Genomic DNA, 22298 nt, shown 5'->3' on the forward strand with positions numbered 1-22298 from the left:
AAAAAAAAAAAAAAAAAAAAAAAAAAAAAAAAAAAAAACACCTCTCCAGTGTTGCACTTAGCCCATTTATTCCATTAGGGGTGCAGATGTTGATTTTGATTTTTAGCCCTCAGCCTTTTGACTCTTTAAATCAAATATGACATCATGTGTGGAAGAAAATCTATCAGATTAAGATATTCTGCTGTCATTTCCTCGCTCATTACCAAGCAGCTTTTTAGCTAATAGGATATGCAAGGCATTTCGTGTCTTTCCTTTGACCTCCCATGAAATAAATGTGGCCAAACGAGCTCTACCCTAAGACATCTCTTTAATATGCAACAGATTCTTTCAATTTGAAAAGAAAAATCACCCGTTTTGAATGGAGCCTTCTGTGAAAAGCATCCAGGCCCTGGCTAGGGTCCGCATCCTGGGCTTGCTGACATTGCCTGGGAAGCGCTCTGTTTCCTGATCACTCTCCTTCCCCGCCTCAGAGACATTCCTGCAGCCCTGAGCACAGCAAGTCCCCACAGATAGGGTCCCTGTCTGCTCAGGGACGCTGCCCACAATCTCACCAGCTCCCACCCACCTCTGACGTTATCAGAATCCGGTACAGATCATTTCTTTTCTCTTTTTTTGAAATGAGTCTCACTCTGTTGCCCAGGCTGGAGTGCAGTCGCAAGATCTCGGCTCACTGAAACCTCTGCCTCCTGGGTGTAAGCAATTCTCTTGCCTCAGCCTCCCGAGTAGCTGGGATTACAGATGCATGCCACCACGCCTGGCTAATTTTTGTACTTTTAGTAGAGATGGGGTTTCACCATGTTGGCCAGGCTGGTCTTGAACACCTGACCCCAAGTGATCCACCTGCCTCGGCCTCCCAAAGCACATCATTTCTTATTTATCCCTACACTCCCTTCGAAGCTCTCTGTCATCACTTCCTGCAGCCTCTCTAAACACCAAATAATTCTCCCTGGTCCCTTACCTGCAGCCTCGACTCAGAAAACCATCAGCATGTAGTACCCAAAGCCCTCGCCAGCGGCAGCCCACCGTACCCCTGACGCATTTCTGTGTGAATTGTTCATACACAGCGCACTGGAGGGTTGTGTCGTGAAGGATCCTGTGGCAAAGCTGGACCGGAGGTACATGGTCAGCTATCAGCAACAAGGACAGCAGCTGCTAGGTCAGGGCTCTTTCCTTTGCATGCTCTATCTCTTGGTTGGAGTAGCCAGGATGTGTTATTTGAAAATTGTTGTAAAGCAATTCTAAATTTTGACGAAGAAGTCAAGAAGCCAGAACCTCTTGCTGGTGTGGAATTCACAGTGAGGGAATTCATTATTTTTGGACAAGAATAATCTCTGAAGATATAAGTGGGTCCACAGGGAATGCTCTTCCATTTCCTTACACTGACCCTTTAAATTAAAATGGGGGTCGTCTGCAATCGTTGGCTTGGGAAAAGGCCCCTGGATCCTTTTCCATGGACTTCTTCCCTGTTCTCATCATCAGGCGCCGCTCTGCCTTCTGGCCTCACTTGGGCCTTGTCGCTTCCTCTCGAACAGAAACCTCCCTCCACTTGTCTTCCTTCCAACTAGAGTGACCCCACGTCCTGACTTTCCCAGTGCAGTCTTGGTTTTTACCTGTTATTCCAGCATGATTATGAGCAGAGCTTTCTTTCACTCTCAAAAAGGCCTAATTTGGGTAATAACTCGTAGGGTCACTGTTTAAAGCTCACGTAACCAATAGTTAAATGCATATTGGACTAGTGGATCCAGAAGGGTGTGCAGATATTTTATCTTCTGCCGAATCAGCAACCTTCCCAGCCCCGCTTCTCACAGGAAGCCAGGTGTCTCCACTGGGGACCCCACCCACCCACACACGACACTCAGTAACCAGAGCTAAGCCCACACACTCAAGCCTAGAAATGCCCTTTTTAATGAAGCTAGGCCAAGTCAACTCACCAATAAAGAGAATCCTAACACCAGAAAATGCCTTTGTGACCAGTCAGCTCTTGTTCCCACCACACTTTGCACTTCCACTGATGTGCCGTTTCGTACCGTGACTTTGTTAGGCCATTGCTTATACCCAGGACTTGAATTTTTTATTAACTGTACGGATTCTGCATTTCACATTGCTTCCTATACATTTTGCATGCTCAACCTTCAATAAAAACATAATGTGTTCAACAAATGGGTTTATTCAGTCATTTAACAAATATCAATTGTACTGGAACTGAACCCTTTGTAAATATTGGCAATACAATAATAGTGAATGAATAATGAATAAAGGGACGAACAGGGTCCCTTTTTATATAAAGCAAGTCTAGAAGAGAAATTTGATTTAAATAAATAATCATTAAGCTCTAAGTGTAATAAGTAGTACAGGAAAAACACAGAAAGCCATGTAACCAGAAGTCTCACCTTAGTGTTGGCTGGAGAAGGGGTTATTCTAACTCCAAAGGGCCTGAGGTTTAAAGAGTGGATAGAAGTTAACCAGAAATAAGAGGAGGCTGAGGAGGTCACAAAAGGAGCAGCCAATACAGAAACTGTGACATGGGAACCGTGTCAGGACTCTAGAGAAATTGTACAAAGAGGGGAAAGTGACCCGGGTGATGACCCAGGTGATGGCCCTGGCTTTGCCGAGGCATCTAATTTTCATCCTAAGCATATAAAGGTTTTAAGTGGAGGAGTGATCATTGGATTTGCAGGTCTGAAAGGTCTCTCTGGCTGCTGGAAAGAGGGACCAGTTGAGGGGCGCTCACGTGGACAGTCGCCTGGCGTCTGGGCTTGTGTGGAGATGGAGAGGATGGAAAACACAAGCAAATGAGAACGTGCTGTAGGGGAGGGGAGGCAGCGCCTCCGGCCAGAAGTTCGAGTCTGGTACCCGGTGAGCTCTGTGGGTGACCCACGGTAACGCGGCGCTGAGGAAAGGATGCGGGAGAGAATGAGTCCCCAGGGAAGGGAGAGGGCTCTGCCGTGACTCCTTCCGCTGCAGGAGCCGGGGAGGTGTCCAGGGCACCGCGGATGAGCTGCCCAGGTGCCAGTCTGGATCGTGGCGGTCAGTGGCTTGCATCCTACAGAAGCCCTGGGCCTGGTTGGGGTCACTGGGGGGCCTTGGAGAGACAGAGGAAGCAGGCCTGAGCCTTTCCGAGGTCTAACGGCAGGGAGAGAAGAGAGATCCCTTGAAGGACGGAGAGGAGGAGGAAAAAGCCAAGCCGGAGAGCGAAGTCCCAAGCAAGGGCGAGCGGAGAGGGGTGCGCACTGGGCGTCCCGGGGTCAGCCGGTGGGAGGGAGGGCGCCAGGGACGTGTGGGCACCAGGGACGCAGATTAGCAAGGACAGGAAGGGGGTTCCTGCCAGAAGCGGTGTGGGGTCTGGGGAGGGCCGAGCTGTTTTGTGGTCATGGGTCATGTGTGTGTTTGGGGAGGGGTCTTTTAGATGGAAGCAGAACATGCCTCAGGCCTGACGGAAGCATCCAGGAGGCGGGAGAGAGTCAAACAGCAGAACCGAGGACACAGGGCTGTGCCTTTGCGGAGGACCGGGGAAGGGGGGCTCGGCAAGGGGCGTCCCCGGTGCGTGCGCGGTGGGAATCCTTCCCTGCGCCTTTCTGAGCAGCAGGCGGTGTGGACGAGCACAGTGCGGCGATGCGGTGGACTCGGTCACACACCGCGCTGCTCAGTGGCTGCGCAGTTCCCGACTCCGGGCTGCCACAGCTGGAACCTGTGGTTTGGGAGGGGGAATAGTCCTTCCTTTACAACCTGCCATCTTCCCGTCATCTGGGTCTCCCGTGACTAAGGTGAGGAATGGGAGGGCTAACCAGGCAGGGTCAGGCTACAAAGTGTTATTTGTGTGGATAGTCGACTGACTCTTCAACCCTCTGTGTACTTCATTGCTGTCTACTGAAAACAAACAAAAAAAGATGTCTTGATGTCTTTATCTTTGGAGAGGAGAGGTGTAATCAAGATGAAGGTGTTTTAGAGAGTATTTTTCACTTGCTCTCAAACTTTTGGCTACTTTATATTTTGAGTAATTTTACCACCAACCGAGGCTGCTGTTCTTACTACTGCATGGTTATCTGATCACACTGTGGAAAAAGCTTTTAAACGAATTCGGGCATTTGATACAATAACAACGACAACAACAAATCCTAGGCCTGTCACTGCCTCTGGCCCTGGCCCCCCAGCTGAAGCCCGCCAAACCCCAGGCCTCACATTTGCCTGCCGCTAAAGCAGGATCAACACAGGCTGCAAATAAGCTGTCGTTGGCTTCTCCACACTTTGAACACTTACTTTTCCTCCACCCATTTCATCCCGATGTGATATATATTCATAACCACATGTAAATAAATAAATAAAGTGCAGTGATTAGGAGAGTGCTTATATCGGATAAACACAGGGGAAATTGCGTTACCAGAGGGACTATCAGTCACAGCAGTTGGGCCATCAGATCAAGGCTCTGGGGAGGGCATGAGGGAGTCTAACTTTGCTGCAAGCATATGTGTATACAAAACAGTTCTTTGCTTCCAAGGATCTGTCACTGGCATTGCAGTGATACTAAACAAAAGTTGTTATTTTCTTTCTTTCTGTTTGCTCCTTACAAAACTATTTATACAACATTTTCTCTAGATCCAAATGTAGCTTGGCTATTTACTGCCCATCTGTATCACAGCATAAGTAGCATTTCAATCAGTGAATGTAATGTGTAAATATATATATATATTCTCTGTATAAAACATTTTGTTGAAATGAACAAGGTTATTTTAAAGAAAACAGCACATAGGGTTCTCACATGTTTTTATTTATTTTTAATTTTGGAGACAGTCTCACTCTGTTGCCCAGGCTGGAGTGCAATGGCACTATCTCGGCTCACTGCAACCTCTCCCTCTGGGTTCAAGTGATTCTCTTGCCTCAGCCTCCCACGTAGTTGGGATTACAGGCGCCTGCCACCACACCTGGCTATCTTTTCTGTTTTTAGTAGAGACAGGATTTCACACTGTTGGCCAGGCTGGTTTCGAGCTCCTGACGTCAGGTTATCCACTCCCCTCAGCCTCCCAAAGTGCTGGGATTACAGGTATGAGCCACCGCGCTCCACCTCTCACATGTTTTTAAATGTTTCTGCAACAACATTTATTATTTTGATCTTACCGGTTGAGCTGCAAAATATCTGAAAGCTCTTTAATTAATAAGTCATTTTGTTTTGTTGTCATTGCAATGTTTTGTTTTCCGTGGATGAGTTGGCTGGTTTGGGCTGTTTTTAGTAAATTAGTAGAACTTAGCATAATATCAATACAACGCAGTCCCCACACTGATAGACTTTTATGTGCATATGACTTTCCGTTAAATAGAGAGTGACTTTGTAAAGAGTGAAATAAACCTCGGCTCTGTCCAGGCAGAATTCACTGGACTGAGCTCTCTCCTTTTCACATCACCCTTACTCATCTCTTCTTGGAAATAAACACATTTGCGGTGCACAATGACTAAACCAACATTTCACCCTCCCGCGCATTAGCTTTTTAATTTAGAAGAGTCTTGAAAAACACGAAGCAGCAGGATTTGGCATGCTCTTCAGAATGCACATAAATAAATCCTTTTCAGCAAACCCCCAAGGGTTTTAGGCAAAACTTTGTGAATGCCAGAGCAGAAAGCTAAAAAACAATTTTGGGTTTGTTTGTTGAGCCAGAAAAGTGGACATCGTGTCCAAAGTACAATTTGCAGCATTATTTTTTGTATTAAAGAATTTAGTAATGTGTGTTTCCAATTCCAAGAATTTGTCTGCAGACTTTCCCAGGCATGTATTGCTTCTCCAACTTTTTAACTCTTAACAGAGAAAGCCAAACAGGATGGGCTCTAGGAAGTATCAGTGTTTCCGTGGGAGCCTCTTTGACTAAATAAGTGGACCATGCATCCAAGTGCAGAAGAGATTCAGAAATCACAAAAGTAAGTACCATGTGAAACGTCTTATCTTTTCCTAAAATCCTCATGACCTGTTTCTTCCTGTTAACCGGAATGGGCATCATGCTGTGATCCCATAATACATGCTTGATGAATATTTGTTGAATTAAAATATATGCAAAAGCCAGAGACACCAAATTGTGCTTGCCTTTTGTAACTAGTCCATTTTTCCTGTTTATTAAAGTAAATACATATATACTGTTAAAAGAATGTTTAAATGTGAAAAGAAAAAAAAAAAAAAACAGGAAATAGGAATGTGGAGTGTCCTTACAGCCCCTAAGAGGCACTTTTTTCCATTCTTCATAGTTTACCTAAACCTCCTTTCTACCTCTCACGAGTTCTAAGCAACATCACTATTTCCTCTTATGAAGTCTGATCTTCCCTTATGGAGGGGAGATCCTTTGTCGGATTCATCTCCACTGCCAAGTACAAGGTACCCAGTACAATGGCTACACCTGGAAGGCACTCAGCTAATGTCTGCCGAGAAAATAATCTCATTATTCTAATTTTCCACATGTACTAGCTAACACTGTGGGTAGGAACTTACAAATATGCCCAACAAATGCATTTAAACTGCTCCCTTCGGGGCTTCTGGAAAGACGGAGGCATTTATACAAATACTTTCAAGTCATTGATGTTTTTTCTAAGCACTATGAAAGATTTCCATAACATATTTGTGTAATGTACATCGTTCGTATTTGTCCACTTAGGTCTTTATTTGAACATCTGGTTTTCTGCTGCGAGCCTCCCTGTGGCTGGATAGAAGCCACTTTGAAACCTGGAAGCAATGCCTGAGGTTCTCTAATTACCTATTTTTCCTGCAAATAGAAATAAAATTGACTGTAAGAAAATTTGGCAATGATTCATTTTGTGGACTGCTCTGATAATTCATTGTAGCCCAATTTCATCAGTCCTATTGAACTTATATCAAAGAAAGTTTTGATGATTTAAAGAGAAATCTATCACACAACAAACTGGTTTCGTTTCAGGTTCATTGCTGTTAGATAGACTCTTCATCACAGATGGTAGGACCCGGCATCATTTGGCCCTAAGTCACCATCCCTCTTTCTCCCTTCCCATCCTCGCCTTGCTCTCTGTACTTCAGCTGTGCCAGCGTACAGTCAGCAACTTCAGCCTGCCATGGTCTCTCACACCACAGAACATCTCACACACTCCCTTCTGTGCCTAAACACTCCCCTCCACCAAACATTGCCTACTGTAACCTACAATGACTTTAGATCTCAACTCGAAGGCTTCTGGCTCTAACAAACTATTCCTTACACCTACTCAAGGTCAAGTTCCTCAGTTGTACCTTCTTGTAGAATCACTTATTTCCATGGTCCTCCAGTAACTTTTTTTGTTTAGCTTACAATCATGCATCTGTTACTGTGATTATTTGACCAATGTCTATCAACAACAACAGTCTTATGGCTTCCTGGGATCAGAAGCTCTGTCTGCTTTTGCCCAGAAAAGAGACACTCATATTTTTTAAATTAATGCATGATAAAAAAAAATAAGTGAATGGATAACCAATATATCAATAAGACAAGCCTACTTTGTCTTCTAGAAGGCTCATTTTCTCACTTATCCCAGTAAATGTCATACGTTCTCCTTTCTCCTCAAGCTTCTTACATTGTTCCCTCTACCCTCTCCCTCCTATGATGACCTTACCACATGCTTCATGAAGAATACAGGAGCCAAACCCACACCCTGTCATCTTCCTACCACCAAACCTGTGAACAAAAATACATTTGCTCATACTTTTTCCTGAAAACAGAAAAAAAAAAAAATAGCAAAATGACAGACCTAAATCCAACCACACAATAGTTACATTAAATGTAAATGGACTAAAAATCCAACTAAAATGTAGATACTGTAATACTGAGGGGCAGAGGGGGGTGGGTAGAAGCACTCAACTATATTATGTCTAAAATAGATGCATTATAAAGATGCGAGTAGTTAAAAATAAAAATGTAAAACCATATTCCAAAAATGTAAAATTAAAACATAATTCTGAATAAAGTACTGAAAATAAAATTATAAAAACATTCCATATTTATATTTTCAAATAGTATACAGTAAAAGGATGAACCATGTCAGGTAAAATATCTTTTACCGTATGTTACTTTTAAAAGGCAAAATAGACTTTAAGGAAAGTAGTATCACCACGAGACACAAAAGAACATTTTGTAATGACAAGAGGTCACTGTATCATGAAGATAATGCATTATAAATGTGTATGCTTCCACAGACAGCACTAAAAAACACATGAAACAAAAAAAAAGACAAAAAAGGGAGAAACAGGTAAATCAACAGTCTCCTCTCAGAGATCTGTAGAACAATTATACAAAACACTAGTAAGTAAATAGATCTCATAAATTCTAGATTTACATTTATAGAACAGTATATTTAATAGCCACAGAATCTTTTCAACCATATAAAGACTGTTCAAGATATAACACATGCTGGAGTACAAACAAGTGTCAATAAATATAAAGAGGTTAAAATCCTACATAGTATTTTTTAATCACAATAGAATTACACTGACATATAGAACAATAAGATATCTTTTAAACACACCAAATATTTCAGAAAGATATCAAAAGGGAAATTGAAAAACATTTCAAATTAAATAACAAAAATACAACATCTCAAATTTGTGGTTTGTAGCCAAAGCAGTCATAAGAAGAGAATGTATCGCTTTGAACGCTGATGCTAGAAAGAGGGAGAAGGAGAATCTAAGATAAGAAATCTATGTTTCCATGTGAAAAAGCTAAAACAAAGTCAAGTAACATAAAATTAAAGTAAATTAAAAGAAGAAAATACTAAAAGTGAGAGTAAAAAGCAGTAACATGGGAAACAAAAACAATAGAATTCAAAAATGGGTTATTTGAAGACATTAATAAAATTGATAAAACCATTATAAGATTATTATGAAAAAAAGGAGAGAAAACTTACTCATATTAAAAATACAATAATGACATGAAAAAATTCTGAGACACTAAAGATAATAAGGAAATGACATAAACAATTTTTTCCTATACCAAAATTGACATTAGATGGATGATAAATCCTGAAGAGTCTAGTTCAATCAAAGAAATAGAATTTGTGCTAGTAAAACTCCCTGAAAAGAAAACGAGACAAAGGCATCACAATTAGAGTAAATTATGGACCAATATCTCTCATTCATAAAGATGGAAAAATATTTAGTAAAGTTTTATCAATTTGAATATAATATTACATAAATGAGTAATACATTTTGGCCTAATGGGGCTTATCCAATAGAAGGAAAGGTTGAGTTAACATTTAGAAAGCAATCAAATGTAATTTACCATATTAACAGGCTGACAAATAAAAATTATGATTATCTGAAGGATGTGGAACAAAATCCAACATATATTGTTGATTAAAAGCTCTTAGCTAACAAAGAGGAGAAGGGAACGTCCTCCATCTAAGAATGGACATCTATATTACACCTAAATATAATTGTACTTACTGATGAAAGACTAAATATTTTCCTGCTAAAATCAGAAATGACATAAGAATATTCACTCTTGTCAATTCTAGTCAGCACTGTATAGGATTTTCTTACCACTGACATCAAGGAAGAAAAAGAAATTAAAGGTATACAGATTGTAAAGGAAGAAATAAAACTGTGTTTACTCAGAGATGACAATTTTTTATGTAAAAGATCCCATAAAATATAATAATTAAATAAGAATACTAGAACAAATAAGTTTGTTTAGCAAAGTTTCAGTATATAAAAATCAATAAAAGAAAATCAGCTTCATTCTATATCTTAATGACAGACGATTGGGCAAAAGATTTTAACAAACACTTCACCAAAGAAGACATACGGGTGGCAATTAAACACTTTAAAAGATGTTTACATCACTTGGCATTAGATGTGTATCAGCAATCACATGTAACAATGTGTTGCTGATACACATCTGTTACAGTGGCCAAAAGACTGAGCACATAAATGTTGGTCAAGTTGTGGAACAGCTGGATTCTCCTGCACTGCTGGTGGAAATGTACAATGGTGCAACCACCAGAAAAGGTTTTCAGGTTCTTAAAACGATGAGCAAACACTTATCCAATGATCCAGTCATGACTTTCTTACATGTTTACCCAAAAGGAATGAAAATGTATACCTACACAAAGATTTACAAACAAATGTTTATATCAGGTTGATTTGTGATCACCAAACACTGGAAACATCCAAATGTCCACATGTCCAGCAACAGGTGAGTGGATGAATAAGCTGTGGTGTAGCCATACCTTGGTATTACTCAGCCACTTAAAGGAATAAACTATTTTACACATAACGATTCGGATAAATTTCAAAATAGGTATGCTATTCGAAAAAAGTCAGATAAAAAAAAAGAATATATATGCTCATATGTGATTCCATGTATATAAAATTTTAGGAGACATAAACTAACATGTAGTGACAGAGAGCAGATCAGTGGTTGCTGGAGGGGGTAAGAGGTGGAGAAACTGATCACCAAGGGACACAAGGGAAAGTTTGCAAGGGATGGGTGCATTCATTGTCATGATGTGATGGCAGTTTCACATGTATGACACACATATGCATATGTCAAAAGTTTTCTAATTCCAATATATGGGGTTTGTTGTATATGAGTTATACCTCCATAATATTTTCTTTTAAGTAATTACTATCTCTGTATTTTAGAGGTAACAATGAGACATTGAAATTAAAAATACAACTCCACTATAGTAACTTCAAAAACATATCATATTTAGGAATACACTGAATAAAAGGCATGAAGACCCTCTATAGTTAAAATACAAAATTTTGATGTGAGAAATTTTTTAAAGACTCCAATAATTAGAAAGATACATCAGGTTTATGGATTAAAACAGTAGTCCCCCACCTTTTTGGCACCTTGGAGAGATTTCGTGGAAGACATTTTTTCCACCGACTGGGGTGAGGGGTATGGTTTCGGGATAATTCAAGTGCATTACATTTATCGTGCACTTTATTTCTGTTATTATTACATTGTAATATATAATGAAATAATTATACAACTCACCATAACGTAGAATCAGTAGGCGCCCCGAACTTGTTTTCCTGCAACTAGACAGTCTCATCTGGAGGTGATGGGAGACAGTGACAGATCATCAGTCATTGGATTCTCATAAGGAGCATGCAACCTCGATCCCTCGCACGTGCAGTTGACGATAGGGTTCGTGCTTCTATGAGAATCCAGAGCTGCTGCTGATGTGACAGAGGACAAAGCTCAGATGGTAATTCAAGCAATGGGGAGTGGCTGTAGACACAAATGGAGCTTTGCTCACTCACCCACCACTCGCCTCCTGCTGTATGGCTGGTTCCTAATGGGTCATGGTACTGATCTGTGGCCCAGGGGTTTGTGGACTCCTGGATTAAAAAGATTTATATAATTAAGACATGTATTCTCTGCAAATTCATTTATAGATTCAATGCAATCCTATCACGTGGCTCATAGTCTTTCTTGTAGAAATTGACAAGCTGATTCTAAAATTTATACGAAAATGCAAAGGGCCTAGAAAAGCCAAAATGATGTTGAAAAAGCAAAAATCAGCTGACAACTTCAGTTTAAGGCTGTAAACTATAGTAACTGAGACAGTGCAGAATTGTTACAGGGCAGACAAACAGATCAAAGGACTAGAAAATAGAGATAGACCAACACTTACTGCAATCAAGTGATTTTTACATAGGCACCAAAAGAAACGTTCAATTCAACAATAATGCTGATACTGAAAGGGAATAAAATTATCTTTACTCCTTACTACAAACTATACCAAAAAAATCATTTCAAGATGAGTCATGGTTCTATTTGTAGAAGCCAAATCTATAAAGCTTTTAGAAGGGAATATAAAGGAATATTGGTGTAACTTAGAAGCAGGCAAAAATTTGTTAGACAGAAAAGGCAATCACCATAGACTAAAAAATGATCAGTTAGACTTATCTAAATTAAAAACTGATGCTCATTGAAGGACATCATTATAATAATTAGGCAAACCCCAAGTATTTGCCAAAATGTACATCGGATTCAAACCCAAAGTGCATAATAAGTCATGCAACTCAATAATAGAAAGACAAACAACCCAACTAAATTTAAACGTAGGCAAAATGATTGAACAGACATTTCACAAAAGAAGTGATATGAATGTTCAATCACACAAATCAATGCGTTTATCATGAGTTGCCAGGGAGTTATAAATCAATGACCGCAATGTGATATCATGGTGGGTTACTAGAATGGTGAAAATGAATAAGACTGAGAAGACCCAATGTTGGCAAGGAAATGGAGCAACATGAACTCTAGTCTGACTCTGAACAAAATATAAAATGGTACAACCACTTTGGACAAAGTGGCAGTTTCAGATAAAGTTCACCATTCACATACCCAAGGGAATACCAAGTATTCACCCAAGGGAAATTTATTTAAATACATGTTACAAATATCCACATTACCCAAATAAATATTTTGTTGGGGAAAGGAATTTATGGAAAAGTGCCTGAGTATTCACAGCAACTTTATTCACAGTGAATGAAAGCTGGAAACACCCATTGTCTATCACTGAGAGAATCAACAATCTGTGGTGTAGAATACTGAGCAACAATAGAAATGAGTTACTGATTCCTGCCATGTGGATAAATCTCGCAGACGCACTACTGAGTGAATGAAGCCAGACACAAAAGCACACACGCTATGTGATTCCATTTACAGCAAGTTCTAGAACAGGCAAAAGTAATCCAAGATGGAAGTCAAAAGGGTGGTGACTTGGGCATGGATGGGGGGGTGACTGTGCAGGAATTCACTGGGAGGAAAGAGACTGAAATAATTGATATTATGTCAGGTGATGACACAGGTGGATAAATCTGTCAAAATTGTACAGTTAAAATGTGTGCATTTCAATGTGAGCAAGTGTCAACTTTAAAAAGAGCTGTAAATAATGACAACAGTGGAGGGAGCAGGCAGTGACCAGAGGTATGGGGGGGACAGGAACGGCGGAAGGCTCGTCATCGCTGAAGCTCGGTGATGGTGTGTCACGGTCCATTTCACCATTCTGCTTGATTTGTATGTGTTTGAAATTTTCCATAGTAAAATAGTTGTAAATGATTTGATTGCACACAATGAGAAAGAAGACATTTTTAATTTTATAAAAAGCAAACAATAAAAGTTAAAAAAAGATTCAAAACAATTTGAATTGGCTTATACATTCTAGTGATAAGTTATGTAAATGGCAAAAGTATTTGAAACTTTTTTTTTTTTAGATGGATTTTCACTCTTGTTGCTCAGGCTGGAGTACAATGGCGCGATCTTGGCTCATCACAGCCTCTACCTCCCAAGTTCAAGCAATTCTCCTGCCTCAGCCTCCTGAACAGCTGGGATTACCCTGGCTAATTTTTTGTATTTTTAGTAGAGACGGGGTTTCTCCATGTTGGTCAAGCTGGTCTTGAACTCCCGATCTCAGGTGATCTGCCCGCCTCTGCCTCCCAAAGTGCTGGGATTACAGAAGTATTTGAAACTTTTAAAGCCAGTTTATAATTCAGCAAAACATCTCTCAGACCTGATCATCACAGCATCTGTGGTCTGCTTCTCAGTATAGAGCATACTAATACATAAATGGAGTCGAGCCTACTGCACAAGTCTGGGTGTCATGTGGCCTCATGTGGGGAATTTGGGGAAAGGATTCGAGGCTCAGGCCTTGCCCCTGCTGTTTGGTGTTGGGCAAGTCAGTTATACCAACTTCCTTTACTTATATATTAAGAAAAACATCAGAGTACCCACCACACACAATTGCTGTGAAAATTAAGTGAGATGATGCACATAAAGCAATTGCACATATGACATGAACTCTCAGTGTTATTAATTAAGGGCTGCAATTTATTGCAGAGCTTACCTGAAAAACAGCAGGCAAGCAACAAAAACCTTTTGGAGGTGCAAGAACACACAGCCATTTCTTTCGAAGGTCTTGGTCCCTTAAAGAATGTTAAGGATTCTTAAATTGTTAAGGCTGTGGGTTGTGCTTACTAGGGGCAAACTTGGCTTACAGAGGAAACATGGAAGCTTCAGCATGTTAAGATTAAAAAAAAATAATAAGGAAGTGTTTAGCTTTGCTTTTTCTAAATATATTTACAGTAATAAAAATTCATTTCATTGTTACACTTCTTTACAAAAAAATAATGTTGTTACTGTGAGCCCAAATCTAGCCCCTAACTTCCTTTCCCTATTGAAATATGTATTGTGGTAATGTGTACATTTACAAAAACCTGGCTTTCTAGGAGAATGAAATTATATGATAGCAGAGGATTAAAATCAAGCAAAACAGACTACGAACTACGCGATAGAGCGAGAGTGAACCAGTCGCCTGGGGGATATCAGCAAGTCTCTGGACTTGCTGGGAGAAAATCAAACCAGGCACTACTGTTAACCATTTAGTAACTGGAACCAAAGTGCCTGTAACCAGGACAGAAGTATGTTGTTGTTTTGTGCATGGTACGTAGACGCTGGGATGTTTCTGAGATGCCTGCTCACCAGTGCTCATCACACAACGGAAGTTTTCCCAGAGCCTTGCAGGGAAGCATGAGTTTAGGATCAAGTGCATCTCAGGCGTGCTGGCCTTGCCTGGTCTTCCACAAAAGTCAGCGGAAAGAAGACAGATGTCAGAGCCCGCCTGGAAAAGAGGCCTGCGGGACTCCAAAAGCAATGGGTTGGCCTCCCTGACGGACAGTAACTGGATTAGATGCTCTCCAATTAAACAAGTTGAGCACCAACACTCAGGCTTTGAGCCAGGCAAGCCTTGTCTAGAAATTCACTTTTCCAATCTTGCTTTAACAAGAAAAGAAATTTCTAAATGGAGATGTCAAAACAATTGTAAAAGAAAGTGTCAAATGGAAATTTGGATAATTCTGCTCTTTTAGTGGGAGTTCTAAAGCTACAGATAACATGGACCAAAGCAGAGGACTGGAGCCAAAATGGACTTAACCAAGATGAGTCATTACTGCAATTTCCAGATCCACCACTCATCTGTGAAAGCTCATCATGGAAAAGATAGCTGCGCACGCAGCTGGGCCCTTGGGGTCTACATGGCCCTCACCCAGCCACACACACTGTGGTCTGAACTCTCAGAATGTCTGTGCCTCCCAGGACAAATGGCATGTGCCATGATCAAAGACACGAGGAGGAAGAAAAAGGCAGAGCAGACAAGAAAATGGGTCCTCAGAGAAGGGCCGATGGCAATCATCTACTAATGAGAAAATCCATGTGACTAGAGTGACAGTCCAAAAGTCACCTTTCAGAGAAGCAGCCCAAGATGATGAAATCACAGGCTGGGTGGTTGAAGGGAGTACAAATTGGGAGCTTCTAATTTTTCAAGGGTGTCAAACATCAGTTAATAATCACCAAGATCGCGGGTGCCTTCAGCTACAACTGGTGAGTCTGTTCCTGAGGAGCTGTCATTTGCATTGGGTCCATGAGTGATTATGTCATTGTGTTTAGTGAATTATTGTGGATGAGAAGTTCAACACCAAGGACACATCACACTCTTTTACCAGGTACACAAGCAGGAGGTCTGCATGGCAGCAACCGGGACATCTGGAGGTCACAAAGTCTTGATATTGGAAAATTACCCTAAGGTGTGCAAATAGAAGGTAAATTATAAACTTTTAATTCCCTGCTACTTGTGAATTCTGCGAGGTGCAGGTCAGTTGACTTCTGAGTGGCTCAGGCAGCCTATCAGTGAACCTCACTGGCACCTGAAGGGAGGGACTGGGTCCTTGAGCTTTCCCTTCCATGAGCAGGCATGGTGCCAGGTGCTGGGGTGACAAGGTGGGACCCGACAGAACAAGGAGACATTGTTCCCACCTCCAAGAATCTTACCACCCAACTAAGGGAAACAGATGGCAATAACTGCAACAAAGCAGAAGAAGAAACCTGATACAATAGGCACACAAAGTGTCAGATACCAGGCCCAGAGAGATTAATTCCATCTGGACCACAGGGGACAGAGTTATGAAAGAGGTAGCATGTGAGTCAGTGACTATGAGGAAGGAAGGAATGAGGACCCTGAGGAGGCTGGAAGCAGCACATGGAACAGGAGGAATGGACCCATGACACTCTAGCAAGACAGCACGAGAGAGAGATGTGTCTATCTGCTTCTTCAAGAAGTAGATTGACAAAGAAGTAGACAGACACATCCTCCCATCTCCCAGGCCTCAAGCGAATTCTTTTCAGCCAAAGGTCTTAACTCCTCATAGTCCGTGACTCTTAAAACCAGCTCATGACAGACAAGCTAAACTAAACCTTAACATAAATAATGTGACTTGCACTTCGTTTCAGTAATCAGTTATAAATATGTAATTATTTTATATGTGAACATACATAGTAATTATATACTTATATAAATAATAGATACAATTAATTTTATGTACAGAATAATTATAAATATATTTAAGTATGTAACTATTAAAGAAGTTAAGAATAATAAACTTAAGCAATTTAAACTAACTTTTAATAATACTTTGGATGTTTTTATCAGTATGATCAGTATGTAATATTTGAGACTGGAATAGAGGACAAAGGTAACATTTGATGATGACTCAGGATTTAAGTGACACGTCTTCGCACAAGTGTTGAGTGTGGGAAAAGATCTTTGAATTATTTGATGGTAAAATATTTGCCTTGTCCCAGTTGCTCACAGGCCTTCTAAATCTAAAGAAAGAGAGCACCCAATGAGAGAGAGGACAAAATTAAATGTAAAGCCCACTGAAGGACAAAAACAAAACTATGTATTGCTGCAAAGTGCTGTGAGGATCCATTAAGGGACCCCAAAGGGCGGGATGTGGGAGGCTGCGCTGGGCTCTGCTCCCATCAGCAGTGGTGCCATCTGGGCACTGCACTTCCAGACAGACAAGAACTGAGGGAATTTCGGAAGGGGACCCAAACAGTTCCAAGAGAATTAACCAGCTTCGTATTCATTTTATTTTTATACAAATGAAAGGTTGTCATTGGGAAGACCAACTACATATGATCTGTGGCCTCTTAGGGTAAAGTCAGGGCCAATGGGGAGAAACAAAAGGAAAGACCCTTCTGTGGAGGCTCAGAGTACCAAAGAGAAATTTATGGCCCGAAAGATGTCTTCCTTCAAGAAAGCGGGGTTTGCCAGTGGGGGTGCACGTGTGAAGGTTGGGATTGTGTTGTGTTTCTCAGGCACTATCCTTGGCGTCCTTGTAAATACTAATGATTTCATTTCCAGAAAGCCTATGAGACAGGGACCTGCATTGTCCCCATTTTACAGATGAGACAAATGGTGCACATGTGCAGGTTTGTTACGTAGGTATATTGCATGATGCTGAAGTTTGGAATACGAATTTATCTGTCATGGGAACAATAGATTCTGGGAAATGGAGGAAGGGAAAGGAAGGAAGCAGGGTGACGGCTGCAACAATCTGCCTGTCAGTGCTATTCTCGTGATGTGGTGTGAGCTTGAAGACGGATCATAGAGGGGTCCATCTCAGACTCCACTCAACAAGAAAGCATTAGTGATAAGCACCAAGAAAAGCAAGAGGGCGATCAGAAGGCGGAGGAGCACGTGCCTTCAACAGCCCCAAAATGGCACTCATTCCATGGGCTTCAGTGTTTCCTTTATCTCATACCAAATTAAGAAAGTATCAGAGATATTGTCTCACACCGGTTAAAATGACTATTCTCAAAGAGTTGAAACATAACAAGTGTTGGCAAGGATATAGAATAAAAGCTGCCCTTGCACACCGTTGGTAGGAATGTAGACTAGTAAAGCCATAATGGAAAATGGTGCGGAGGCTCCTCCAAACACCATGTGACCTGGCCAACCCTCTTCTGGGCATACACCCAAAGGAGGTGAAATCAGCACCCTGTTGGGATATCTACACTCCCATGTTCATTGCAGCATCATTCACAACAGCCAAGATGCAGAAACAACCTAAATGTCAGTTGACAGATGAATAGATAAGGAAAATGTGGTGTGTATTGACAGGATGGGACATTATTAAGCCTTGAAAAGTAGGAAACCCTGCCCTTTCCAACAACACGGGTGAGCCTGGAGGACATTAGGGTCAGTAAAATAGACCAGACACAGAAAGACAAATGTCACATGATCTCACCTAAAAAAGACTCATAGAAATAGGGAGTAGACGTGTGACTACAAGACAGGTCAGGGGGTGGGGAAAAGGCAGAGATGTTGGTCAAGAGCACAAACTTTCAGTTACAGGTTGAATAAGTTACAGAGATGCAGTGGACTCGTGGGAACCATAGTCAGCAATACCGTGTTATATACTTGACATTTGCTGAGAGGGTAGATCTTAAATGTTCTCATCGTTGAAAAACATTGTTAACTACGTGAGGTGATGGATATGTTAATTAGCTTGATAGTAGTGATTATTTCACAATGTGTACATGTGAAGTATATCAAAACATCAGCTTGTACACCTTAAATGTATGCAGTTGCTATTTATCAATTATTCTTCAATGAAACTGAAAGAAAAAGAAAGTATCGGCATTCTAGATAGACCAATTTCTCAATAACTTAGAAATTCCTACAATGGTCACAGCCAAATATTAAGTTCAATTATATTTTTCATTTCAAAGTGGGCTGTGGGTAACTCACTGGCAACAGCTTAGGAAAAGCCTACTGCTTCGAATCTTCTTAACACGTTTTGGAACAAGATTTCAGTAGTACTGGCCACAGAGGACTAGATTCTTCCAACTCAGAACTCCCGACACAGGTCAGCTACAGACAGTTCTGTTTTGCAGTGGTTCCTAGTAGAGTACGCACCTGGCCAAGGGCACACTAGATCTTTGTCAAGGTAATGACAGCCTTTTATTAAATGCTTTCCATGTATCGAGTTCTGTGCCGAGCCCTTGACATATACCATTTTATATGTGAAGTAGCTATTAGTGTCTTCATTTACAAATAAAAAACCAAGCTTAGTACTTAACTCACTGCCTTGAACATAATTATTGCTTTAAAGGTAGCTAGGATTCTTACCAGCTATCATTGCCAAAGCACGCACCATCAGTAAAAAGCAAACCTGAGAACTAGCCCCAGGACCCATTTGGTCACCAACATATTAATGAATGGAATGAATGAGTGAGTGGAAGGAAGGAAGGAGGGAATGAAGACAACACAGCCAGAGTTGTTCCTTTAATAACAAGACAAGGGAAAGAGAGAACTGCCGGAAGAATAAATGTTCATTATAATATCCAGGGGTGGGATGCAGAGGTTCCAGCATCTGCTCTGCGCCAGGCACGGCACGTGTTCCTGAGAAACACCTAGGAGAGAAAGTGTGGCTTCTTCCCTCACAGGATCTAGTTGGACCAGAAATATGACATTCATATCGGAATCCTGTGTCTCTTTTTCTGATAAAGAGAGTGCCAAGCTTAGACCGCGTGCAAGCTAAGACAACCACCAGGAACTGCTGTCACCAGCGCTGCAAGCATTGTAGCAGCTCAGGGTCCCAGACTCCTGGGCACCAGAATAAGGACCAGGACCACTGATAACTGCAGTCATATTTCTTGCGAGACAGTACTTAGCTCACGCCATTTTTTTCTGAGGGAGGCTTCTGAGTGAACTAAACATCTTTCTGTTTGAAATTGAATAGTGACCCCAAATCTCTACTTTACCCACCTGAGATTCCACCATTAAATATTCACTCCTTTGACTCTTGAAAGATGTGAACTGTTTTACTCTATCTTCAATTACAATAAATCACATTGGAAAGATGCTATATTTTAAAGCATTTTGTGTTTTAAGAGAATGAATTGAGCAAAATCTCCATTTGAACAACTGATTGAGAGAAAGGCGCCAGAGAGAAAGAGTTAAAATAGGCAACTAGGGAATGGGCTGGAAAAATCCAAGGGACTCCCATCTGAACCAGGGTTAGCCTCGGGGCATCTCAGTTCATTCACTCTGGGAGGTGTCACGTCATCACATCTCAACTTTCCCTCTGTATACGCAACAGTCACTGGTCACCGGCAAGTAATAAAGCTTCATGTTCAGCACTCAGCCATGACTTCAGGTGGATGGCTGGGAAACCCAGGACGTCACTCCCTCATCAGAAGCCTCTGTCCTCACGAGAAGCCCTTCCTCTGGAATTTGTCCAGAGGCTGCTGATTTGACTGCACGTATTGGGAAGCTAAACATTTAGGTCCATCTTTACCCAACTCTTCTCATTGATTCCAGAACTCGGAACTGTGTTAGTAGCCTGTGCTAGAACATTCAGTGAAGTAGCAAGCTAAATTCAGGTACTTCATTCTGAGAGTAAAGAACGTTTGCCTTCATGTGGTTCTCGTTTAAATGAATAAAACAAGCTTGCCATGCTATGTGTGGTCCCTTCCTGTAGTTCCTACTTCCAGGAAGCCTAGAAATGGATTCAGGGATAATCCTGCCAATTGTTATCAACCTGCCCAGACACAGAAGTACCTGAACATATTTACTGAGCAGCCACCACGAGCAGGCTAGAATTTGATGCTGGGAACACAGACACAGGTAAGAAATGGCAGATCCTGACCTGGTGCTGTGGCTCGTGCCTGTAATCCCAGCAATTTGAGAGGCCAAGGCAGGGGATCACCAGAGGTCAGGAGTTCAAGACCAGCCTGGCCAACATGGTGAAACTTTTAGTCTCAACTAAAAATGCAAAAATTAGCTGGGTGTGGTGGCACGTACCCGTAATCCCAGGTACTCAAGAGGCTAAGGCAGGAGAATCGCTTGAACCCAAGAGAAAGAGGTTCCAGTGAGCTGAGATTGTACCACTGCACTCCAGCCTAGGCAACAGAGTGAGATTCTGTCTTAAAAAAGAAGAAGAAAAAAAAAAAAAAAAAACAGAAAAGAAATGGCAGATCTTCATCCCCGCCCTTCTCTACCAACCATGCACAGGATATGACGAGGACCCTTGTCCATTTGTTTACAACCTAATTTTGCTTATAATCTTACTAACTGACATAATTTCATTGAAGTAAAACTAATGGAGAAAATATAAAACACAGAGACTTAAAAAGAGAATTTTAGATAATACATGGGAAAAGGCAGAAAGACAATTGCACCCGGTATGATTAGGGCTCTCAGTTACTTATTTGCAACCTAATTTTGTTTGTAGCATAATAATTGACATATTTTAAAAGAAAAAAAAATGAGACAATTTGAGGGGAAACCGGAAAGGAGAGTTTTCTATAATGGAGTATACTGAAATAAGAGACAGGCAATTAAATGTCTGAAATGCTCCAAGTGGAAAAGGGTCTCCTGACGTATCTACCAGCATTCAAATGTTGAGCCCTCAAAGCCCACTGATTGCTGCTCAGCATCCTTACAGTCACCATCTCTTGGGGGAAGTGGTGACTGGTGGCAGCACGGCCACATTCCTTCCTTCTCCACATCCATCCACTCTTACCTGCGAGGCAGTGCAGAGTGATGGTTGAGATCACGGATTCTGCAGTGCCCTGGCCTGAGGCTGACTGGGCTCTCCCTCTCAGGGTCTATGACAGAGGGCGTATACAGGGCAGGCTCTGGAGGGACACCTCGGGCACCCAGGGCAGAACTCTCCCCATCACCTGGGGCACAATGTACCTGATGCATGCATTTTCAAGAGGGTAGATTTTGGCTAAAGGTGAGAGCTTTGACTTTTCATTAGATGACATGATGAGGCAGACCATGTCCTGCTGGTTACCTGAGCAAGGAAGCGTTCCAGCCAGTCATAGAAAGCTGGAGCTTACTGACATTGGTGTAGTGCCCTAATGAACAGAGCCAGCAAGCCAGCAACCAGCTTCCCCCTTGCAACCAGGCATATCTGTGTGGCCCAGCAGGCCAGAGGCTATAGGAGGAAGTTTCCTGCAGGGATGGGGAGAAGGCTCTGAGAAAGATTTTGTTTTCAAATAAGAACACCAGGTACATTTCTGGGCCAGTTCCCTCCCAGTTCTTCCCACCTTGGAAGCAGGAGTTCCAGAACCTGCAGCAACCACCCAGCAACCACAAGGTCATTACGTCATGTCAAGAAGGCAATGCTCTGAGACTGGAGAGCAGAAGAAAGCATCGCTGGGCTAACACAGCAAATGTAAAACCCCCTCCTTCAACGCTTCACAGAGTGAGACCTCAAAGATATGAGACCAACGTCTTTCCTGCAGAGATCACTGTTAGACATGCCTAACTGATAAGAATCCCACTTTTGGGGCATGAGTGTGCATTTACTGTTCAGAAACGATGACATCTTCCTGGCTACAGCCTCTAACTGATCATCCATTAATTAGGCATGTAATTGTCAGTCAATTCTCCATGAAAGTACAATAATGAAGAGAAAAGGCATGGCTTCCTGCAGAAGAAACACAGACCTATGC

Source organism: Sapajus apella, unplaced genomic scaffold (genome assembly GCF_009761245.1).
Source record: "Sapajus apella isolate SASKATOON/1434 unplaced genomic scaffold, GSC_monkey_1.0 scaffold13, whole genome shotgun sequence".
In the NCBI taxonomy this organism is placed as follows: domain Eukaryota; kingdom Metazoa; phylum Chordata; class Mammalia; order Primates; family Cebidae; genus Sapajus; species Sapajus apella.